The sequence below is a fragment of the Parasteatoda tepidariorum genome, chromosome 6 (genome assembly GCF_043381705.1).
Source record: "Parasteatoda tepidariorum isolate YZ-2023 chromosome 6, CAS_Ptep_4.0, whole genome shotgun sequence".
NCBI classification, from domain to species: Eukaryota; Metazoa; Arthropoda; class Arachnida; order Araneae; family Theridiidae; genus Parasteatoda; species Parasteatoda tepidariorum.
In genome coordinates this window covers 61,040,596-61,050,931 of record NC_092209.1, presented here as the reverse complement: position 1 = coordinate 61,050,931, position 10,336 = coordinate 61,040,596, and the positions used below count along the sequence as shown (strand labels likewise).

At 27.9% G+C, this 10,336-nt stretch overlaps 1 protein-coding gene across 1 annotated transcript in view; it reads left to right on the top strand.

The window, feature by feature from the left end:
• Positions 1-1,129: 1,129 nt before the first annotated feature.
• The window catches only part of LOC107447357 (zinc transporter ZIP10), a 47,545-nt gene continuing 38,338 nt past the window's right edge, over positions 1,130-10,336 (top strand). Inside the window, exon 1 of the mRNA XM_016062243.4 lies at positions 1,130-1,782. The gene's annotated coding sequence lies outside the window, so the exon portion shown is untranslated. The remainder of the gene's footprint in view (positions 1,783-10,336) is intronic.

Below are 10,336 nucleotides of genomic sequence, written 5' to 3'. Positions count from 1 at the left end.
AATAAAAACCCCCAAATTTTGAAACAAATTTTATCGAAATACTAATTTTGGCCACGAAACCTTAGATGCTGGCCCACTGTGCAGACTTTTGAAAGTCTATCCATATGCCAATCCAAACTTTCAACCCTTATGTATTGTATGCGTGTATAATTAATTGAACATTGAATCCAGAATACAGAGGAGCAGGGAATGATTTTTGCGAAACGTGGCACAAGCACAAATTTTTTTAGTAGGAGGAAAGATAAGATGAAATTGAATGGCACTAGAACTCACAATAGAGGACATTTTACCAAACTCAAACCAAACAGTGTACTTAAGATTATGAAAATGATTGCTTATTTAAAAAACATACCTAAAAGGGATCGGCGGAAGATAATTTTAATAAAATCTACCTGCTTGATTGAAAAAAACAAAAACAAATGAAAACTTTCTAGGGTTAGCTTAACGATAAACGGATTATAATGTTCATTGAGAAGGAATTACTAAAAGGGTTCAGCTAGCTTTTTTTCCCTTTGGAAAATTATTACCGAGACTCGAAGCTCCTTAAACACCAGTTTTAGCTTGGAAGTAAAATAAACCATGTTAATCGTTTAACTATGATATTTAACTATGAATCGTTTAACTATAAAATAAACTATATTCATTGTTTGTTTAAAAAATTTCAATATTTTCAATATTGTTTAAAAATTGAGATATTTTTTTTCTGCCATTGAGTATTGCAGAATTTTCAATATTCTGCCATACTCAATGGCAGAAAGAAATGTCTCAATTTTCATACTGTGGTTCCTAAGTTAAAAAATAAAAAATAAAGACGTTCACCGAAAAAACCCTAAAAATATATGTTTAACTTACATGCATACAATCAGGCGTAATATTGTGCATGGAAAATGTTTTTTATCATCTATTTTATCATACTTTTTAAGACTACAGAATCTTTTTCTGATCATTATTAAAGGTAATAATTATAAAGACTTGTCATCACTATGCAAACTAGTAAAATAACTTTAAAGTAAGAGTTTTTTTTTCTTTTCTAAAAAAAAAAAGAACATGATGAAAGTGAACCACGCCTCTGCGAACTCTAACCTTGGTCTTTCTCGAGACAGTTTCCATAAAAATGAAGGCCTACCGCACACTTTTTTGTTCTTAAGCTCATGACGCATGCATTTAGAGCAGGCATTCTCAAAGATTCTTGAAAACCAGTTGATTGTCAACTTGGAATAATTTGTAAACATTCAGTTCTACGAGCTGTGTATTGATAGGAAAGTTGGTTTTTGTTGTTACAAAAGAAAAGATTATTGTGATAAGTGGCATTGTTGATGGTTGCTCAATGAATCGATAAACATCTTGCCTATAGAAAACGATCTTTGGAATTTTTAGAACAGCTTTTTGTATGTTTGCAACATGATTAGTTAGATAAAGTTTACATTTTGAAACAGTTTAAGTTCTTAAACTCTGTTCTTAAAATATAATTTTATAATTGATACCGGTTAATTCAGAGTACGAACTGTTAAATTCGAACAAGTGTGAAAACGATATCTTGATCAGAAATTTTGATTAACTACAACTTCGACGATTTATTTCTTTGAACTGATGTCACGAACTTTCATAATATTTACGATTGATAATATTACTGTCGATATTTATACTTAACGTAATTATTCTTTTTTTTTCTTCTTTCTTCTTCCTGCTTCTTGTCTGCCTGTTAAAAAAAATTGCCGATTGGATTTGAAAGGAGTAGAATCTATCGTTGAAGTAAATAATACATTTTCTACGTTTTCACTGGTAAGTTCTTTTATTTTAATTCATTTTGTTTTTAAGTTAAGAACTGTACCCGAAATTATCACAAAACATATTTTGTTTATATTATATGTTTAGTTTCTGCTCATTTTTATTTAGTAAATTGTGTCTAAAAATTAAAACTTTTTGCTAAAGAGTGTATTGAATTAATTAATAAACAAGATTAAATTATTAGATTAATTTATGATCACGAAATTATTTTTTAGAACTTGTTTAGTTTATTTAATGCCTAATTTTCTTCAAATTTTCTTTGGTTACGGGAATATTCAATTTAAAATTAGTTGCTTTGTTTGTTTAATTTTTAATCGATTTCGTTAAATATTTCAAGTAACAGGGTAAGCTTTCTGTCGTTTTTATCTAAGCTAAGTTATTGATTTGTTAATAAAGATTAGATAGCTTTTTCCAATTCTGAAGTTTTTTTTCTCCTAATGTTCGAAAATTTATTTTAAAACTAGAAAAATGCGATTTCAATCTTTATTGATTTTTTTTAATTTATTTCTTAGGTATTGAAAAATATATATAATCTTTTGTTATTTTACTAAATTGTATGCTCGTATGTTTTTTTTGAATTTTATTTTATTTCATTTTTTTTTTTTTTGAATTTTAAAGTTTGTGTTAGAAAATGGATAGATGATTTTGTGCGTTTTCAGTAACCATTTCAAATAATGAATTTATAGCATACTTCGAGATAGTCTTTATGAAAAATAAAGAAAAGAAAACAATATTGCTTGTTTCTCGTAATATTAGATATTTTAATTATAGGATTTATTAGCTTAGCATTTTAAATTTTTATGGAAACGAAAAGATTATTTTTGTACGTTTTCAGTAAATCTCATAAATCAACTATATTTGTGCATTTTGTTGTAAATGAAATAGATCATTTCAAAAAATTTTTGTGCTTATAGCTTTGTTAGCATTCTTGGAAAGCAATGTTTTTTGTATGAGGTTTGGTACAGATACCATTAAAGGGATATATAAAATTATTAAATAGATTCCTGTTTAATTGGTCTGAAATGCTACCGAGAAAAAGCTGGATACGCACAATTTCGTTTATAGAAAAAAAAAAAAAAAAAAAAAAAAAAAAAAAAAAAAAAAAAAAAAAAAAAAAAAANAAAAAAAAAAAAAAAAAAAAAAAAAAAAAAAACTAAGAAATATTTTTGAGATTTACGTTAGAAGCATCTTACCCTCAATAATAGGAAAAATTCATATTAGTCATAACAGTGACAAAAAGTTGAAATGATAACCTTATTGGGAAAAAAATGGCAAAAAGAAAAACTAAAATTAACTCCTTTGTATGTGGAAATTTGTAACATAGCCATAAAAAAATTAATAAATAAATAGAGAATCGAATAAACGTAGCTGGGCTAAACAGAACAAGTAAAAATTGAAAACTTAGGGGAGTTGTTTGGCAAAACATGAATTAATCAAATTTTCTTCGATTATATATCAATAGACTCAGTATTTCAATATATTTGTCTCAGCTGTTCCACATTATATGATGATGAAAGCTCTAATTCTATCCAATCGAATAAAAATTGAAGTCAACGATTGTGATTCATCTAAAAATGTATAATACGACAGTAAAACAATAATGCCTGAAAAATGTTTAATAGAACAATCAAATCCTAACGTTCAAAAATGCTAAATACGCAATTAGACAACAATAATGTTTGAAAAATGCTTAATACCTTAACCAAACCACAACAAATTGTTAGAAAGAAAAACTAATAAAAGTGACAATATAAAAGTTATTTTATTAAAAAACCAATTTCTAAATTTCGATAAGATTGAAAATGGTTACATATCGGTTTATTTTTATTTTTCTTGTATTTTTTTACGGGTACTAAACAAGTGTTTTTAAATTGCTTATTTATTTTAGTCATAACTGTTAAGAAATTGCGTATTTGTATTTAGTTCAACAAAAAATAAAAGAAATCGCGTAGTGGATAAAGAAATGATTCGAAAATCAGCTGCTTTATTTGTCTCACGTTTTCTGATGAAAGATTACTGAATACTTAAATTATAAACAATATAATTAATCTTAAAACATTATAAAGTTTCTAAAAATAAGGCGATAAAAAGAGAAATTACCAAAAAAACAAGCCAAACTTTTTTAATATTTTTTTAAAAATATTCCTGTGACAACCCTTCGCGTAGAGAAAACGTGTTGGCGAAAAAGTATTAATATTCTAGAACAGCTATAGAAATGTAAATGGAGTTGTTAGTCATGTATTTAGTGTTACTTTTGAAATACATTTTCTGTTTTTTTTTATTTTATTTTTATTTATTTTTTTTTTCTTAAAAAGATTCTTTAAACATAACTAGAGAACAACTGCTACATTCCCTTGAAAAATTCACTGCTGTTATATCTTTTTTATTCTCAGCAGAAAAGTTACATTACATTTATAACTTAATTCTGTTAAAATTATATCTTAAATCTGAGTTTTTTTGTTACACTTGAGCTACTTTTATAACGCACCAAGTTGGATCACATGACAGAACATACTTCGACAATCTAATCAATGTTGCATTTATTATAGTTTTTTTAGCATTTATTTTTCACGGGACTCAAAATTGCGATGTTTTGAATTGTTTCAGTTTTTATGTGGGTATACGTTTCATTGCGCACAATCCGTTCTCATTCGACGCTTTAAGTTAAATATTTAGCTTGTTTTATTAGATATGTACGATTTTTGTATTAAATTTTGGTCACATACACAACTTTTTGACAGTTTTAGCTGAACAACAACACGTTCTATTTACTCTTCAGCTGCATCGTTATTTAGGAGATGGACAAAATAATGGAGACACTTCTATTCTAATACATTTATTTCATCTTTCTCAAGAACTACTAAGAGAATCATTTTATAACTTCAGATATGTTTAGAGCATGCGGTTTCTCATACATATCAATGAAGTTTAAAGGTTTGAGGGACCTACAATAAATTACAAACGGGAAAAAAATGTTTTTTAACACCTTATGCTAAAAATGTAGCAATAGATTTGTAACTTGTGATAGTTCTTGTTACTATATGCACTAATTGCACGAAATTTCGTAATTTTAGCTTAAACATTTTTGGATATGAACATTTCTATAAAAAACAAATTGTTTTTACTATATTAAAAATACTAAATAAAAAAAATTCAAAAGAGTTTAAAATTAATTACAAATATTTTGCTTTAAAAATTGGGGAAAAAATTATTCAAAACCTTCGCAATATGAAAGTAATTAAAGTAATTACTTAATACAGCACATGAGCAGAAAAAATAAACTTTTTTTTCATAATTTTGTAGTGAATTGTACTTGGAAACTAATGAAAAAGGCCCGATTTGAATACTTTAAAAATTTAAAATGTTAGAAGCAATTTTCTACGCAGTTTTTGTACTAGCTAAAAGAAAGTTCAAAATGATAAGGGATTTCTACATTTTGTATCATATCAAGTTTGTATCACAATTTTGTATCAGAAGACAAAATTTAATAACAAATGATAAACCCTTACAATAAACATTGATACACCAAATTGTGATTTAATAAGGAAAGAAAACTGGCAAAGGAAATGATACTTTTATGGGGGATGATCCACAACTATGCCATGTGGCTTTTATCAATAAATCTTATTCAATAGTACAAAATGAAACATGTGGAAAACTCCATATCATTTTAAGCTTCTTTTTTTACTACTTAGAAGCTACTTAAAAAATTGCTTGAAATTTTTAAAATTTCAAATTCAAGTCGGGTTTTTTTTTCATTGGTTGTAAAATACAATTCTGTACAAAATTAAGAAAAAATATTCTTAAATTTTTCCCCGCATGCACAGTATAAAACAACTACGTTTATTACTCATATCTTGCACAGTTTTAAACGGATTATTCTCAAATTTTAAAGCAATAATTTTGTAATTAATTTTAAACTGCTCCAAAAGTTTTGTTTCATTTTAATGAATGGTTTTAAAGTTATAGCAAAAAAACGCAAGACAAAAATATTAGTTTCTTTTTTTTTATAAAAATGTCTATGTTTTCATATATATATTTAAGTTAGGTTTACGAAACTTTGTACAATTGTTGCATTGAATAACCAAAATAACTGGAACAAGATACTGGGGTTGTTACATTTTTTGTCATAGAGCGTTCGAAAACACTTTTTTCCGTTTGTAATTTGTCTGTCCCTCAAACATTTAAAAGTTTTAAACATCATTGATATATATGAGAAATTGCATAATCTAAACATTTCTAAATTCATAAAATGATTATTTAAGTATCAAAAAAATGTGCTTGCATCGAAGTGTTTCCATTATTTTTTCCGACATCTGTATTGTCGTATTGTGGATAATTTCAACGATTTCAATTAACTGATCTCCATTCACTTGGCTCCATCAAATTAGTGATTTCATCATAATCAATGAATTTAAAAATTTGAAGAAAAGATTGAAGTTATAAATTGATACTTATCAGTTGATGTTAATCTATTTATTCTATAAATACTTATTTTGAGAAACATGTAATTTTTGTATATATTTTTGTAAGGTATAAAAGGAGAAATAAAGTTGATACTCATTCGAATGTATGAATCGGTTTATTTTGATTGGTTTGAATAATAGTTACTTGTTCATTTTGTTACAAATTTAAATCAGTTGAATTTAATTTTTTAATTCAAAGAAATTGATTTGAACAAGCAATTTTAATAATTAATTTGAATATGATTATCGAATCTACAACTCTACGTATGTATAATTTCTTATATTCAGAGATTTTATATATATATNTAAGAAAAACAATAAGTTTCATTTATTGCGCATAAGCTGCAAGTAAACAGAACTCATTAAATAAGTTCAAAATGCAGATAAAACGAAGGAAAATTATAGACATATGAAAAAAAGGGAGGGGGAAATAATAATTAAAAAAATAACAAACAACTGATTAAAAAAAAGGATGAAATTTCATTTGAAAAAGCAGGGAAAAAAAGATATAATCTTTTCATCAGCCCACACGATTATATCCGCAAAAAAGACCACTCTTTTTTGCGGATATTATCGTGTGGGCTGATGAAAAGATTATATCTTTTTTTCCCTGCTTTTTTAAATGAAATTTCATCCTTTTTTTTTAAATCATTTTTTTAAATTATTATTCCCCCCCCCCCTTTTTTTTTTCTTTTTCATATGTCTATAATTTTCCTTTGTTTTATCTTCAAATATGAACATCCAAAATCCAAAAAATATGAACATTAAGAGTTGTAAATTATTGTTGTAAGCGAGGAAAGAGAAAAAAATATGCCATCGAAATCTGTTGAATCTCTATTGTGGAAGGTGGTATTAAAACGTCAAAACCAGTTTGATTGCTCAAAAAAACTTAAATGTGTTTTCTGTAGCTGCATTTCAGATTTTTTTTTAACTCTCCCGGAAATCAAACAAGTTTGGATTTTTGAAATCCCATTTTTCTCAATTGTGATTGGGTTTCTCAATAGTGATTTTGAGGACGTTTTTTTTTCTTTGCACAAATAATAATTCTCGATTTCAAAGATGCATAATTTTTATTTCATTTCAGGACTCTAAAGCCATGCATTAAAGGCGGTGATTACGGAACACCCTGAATATAATTATATGCGTTTAACCGATGATCTATCACCTAAAGGAAACTGCGTTAAATCACCTTAATGATGAGTTTCATCCAACTGCTCTTTATGTTAATTCGTTTTCAAAGTAGGCTATATTGAAAACAACGACCAAGATTTTATCGATTTTACTCATAAATCTTCTAGCCTACTCAAAACAGAACCAGGATACGCTTTTTTGATTATTGAACATTTCTGAATGAGCTTGGGTGTTCGAATTATGACAATAAATTGACGACTACGCCTCATTTATTCACTGCCGACGAAGAATGCAAATTACTTTTAACAAAAACGTTTATCATAATTTGGTTTTACTTTCACCTTGGTTGAAGATCAAGGTTTTGAGTTTATAGAAGTTTAATACACATGAAACCGCCCAAGTACTTATAACCATTAGCATTTAATGAATAACAATTACTTTTTGAGGTATTTTCAGCTAGTTGAAAATCAAAATTCTGGGATTTCATTTATTTATGTAATTGAGCTTTTTAAAGAACTATTAAAAGAGAACTTGATTCAAAATAACCTCACGTTAAAAGGAAAATTGAAACCAAATAATTTTAATAATGATAAACCTACGTAATAGCAAAATTTTTTAATCGCATACATACATGTTAAAACCTTAAGTTCAGAGGTTTTATTTGAGGTGTTTGCTTCTAAAATCATCTTGATCCATTTTCTTAAATTTTTTGAGAAACATGTATAGTGCATATATTTTCTTTAATTTTGTACACTTCTTCCATTTTCTCTAATATTATACTGAATACATATCCTATTTTCATTCCCTTTTATTTAACAGCAATCATTATTTACCATTTAAACTACATAACTTTTTTTATCCTCTGGAGAACTTAACGTGTTTTACTATTTTAGGGACGTAAGACGAAGTCTCTACCTGTTTAAATTCGCTTTAGTCGTGGGTTCATAAAGCCTTATAGTTTATTGACGACATTCTAATAAACTCAAAAGTTTAAATCTCTTGAAACGATTCCTGGCCACAAAATCTCTAACTCTCACTAGTACCTTCAATTTTTAGATTTCTGGTTACAACTCCTTAAATTTCATTTTTTTTCTTTTTTACTTTTGAAATTTCGATTTCTGTTTTTTAACAGGAAATTTAGCTGAAACGAGAAAGGCCGATTTGCAAACAACGAGATTTTACTTAATTTCTTTACTTGACTACGTAATCTTTACGTGACTATTTAATTTCTACATTTATTTTGCTAATGTTCATAACACTTTAAATTCAATGTATACAAAATCATGAAATTAATATTTTTTTAAGAATGCTCTATAGTCTATAGCAGTGGAGCGCAAACTTTTTTCGACCGCGACCGCTTTTGTAGAGAGAAAATTTTTGGCGTCCCCTAGAGATAAATGTTCACAAATACGATGTATATTTCGAGCATTTCTTTCGTTTCATCGAATAAAAACATCATCATATTTGACTCATATTAATTTTATTTATAATTTTAAGAAAATACTTTTTGTATAACACAAAAATCAGTAAATTGCCCTTTAATGAGATGTATGTGGCTGCAAGTTTCTAATTATCTCATCGATGTTTGGATGTATGTTGCTAATTGCAATTCGCATATCATCTTCAGGTTTTAAACGCGAGTGGTATTTAGTTTTTATTGAAACTAGTTTGCTAAATCCAGTTTCACATAAATACGTTGATGCAAATTGTATTAACACTCTGATGGCATTCTTGCATAAAACGGGATATTGTTTTTCCACGGATAGCCAAAATGTTTGGCAAGGCTGAGTCTTAAATTGATTTCGAAGAGTATAATCACTAATCAGATCTATCAATTGCTCTTTCTCACTAATTTGAAGCGTTGAACTGCATATGTCAAAGGAAAATGGATCACGAATCCAACCAAGATCGTTTTCAGGAAAATCCTCGAATCTTCTCGAAAAATTTTTCTTTAACTTTTCAATGTGATTGGAAATGATGTTTTTAAATGTAAATATATCTATATTATTTTCCTTGATAAAATCGTTAAAGCAAGGGAACATGTTGGTGTTGTTTTTATTCAGTTCAGTTTGCCAGAGACTAAACTTATTCTTAAAAGCTTGAATTTTACTGGCTGTAGTTATGATAGTTGAATTCTCACTCTGCAAGCTCAAATTTAAGTCGTTAAGTTTTTCGAAAATATCAACTAAATAGCTCAGCTTCCCTAGCCAAACTTCATTGATATAATAACTTGCCAATCTATGTTTCTTTTCGATTAAAAACATGTACACTTCATTTCTTAAATCAAATATCCGTCGTAGTATTTTCCCACGTGAAAGCCATCTGACTTCGGTGTGTAACAGTAATCTCTCATACGTTGAGCCCATCTCATTGCAAAGTATTGAAAAGAGACGGCTGTTGTGGCTGTTGCATTTAATGTAGTTAATTGAACTAACAGCGTCTTGTAATACGTTGTGCAACTCTTCATCCATATCTTTTGCAACAAGAGCTTGCCGATGAATCATACAGTGATTAAATACCATATGAGGCGCCACCTTCTGAATTAAGCCTCTGAGCCCTTTATTCGAACCTGTTAATGCTGCAGCACCATCAGTACAAACCGCAACACAGTTTGCCCAGATAAGGGACTTTGTTTCCAAATATTCATTTATTACTTCGAATATTTTTTCTCCAGTTGTTTTTCCTTCCAAATTTTTGCAACATAAAAACGTTTCTGTTATATCTTCATTAAAAATAAACCTAACGTAAATAATTAGTTGTGACATTTTATTAATATCGGTAGTCTCGTCCAGTTGTAAAGCAAATACAGATGAATTTTGTATGCGTTTATGACTTCTGACTCGATATTTCGTGACATTTTGGAAATCCAATTGCAATTAAACAGTGAGTGATGGTGCTTCACTCTTTATATGTACACTGTATGGTATGCAGCATGCAGGGATAATGCATTT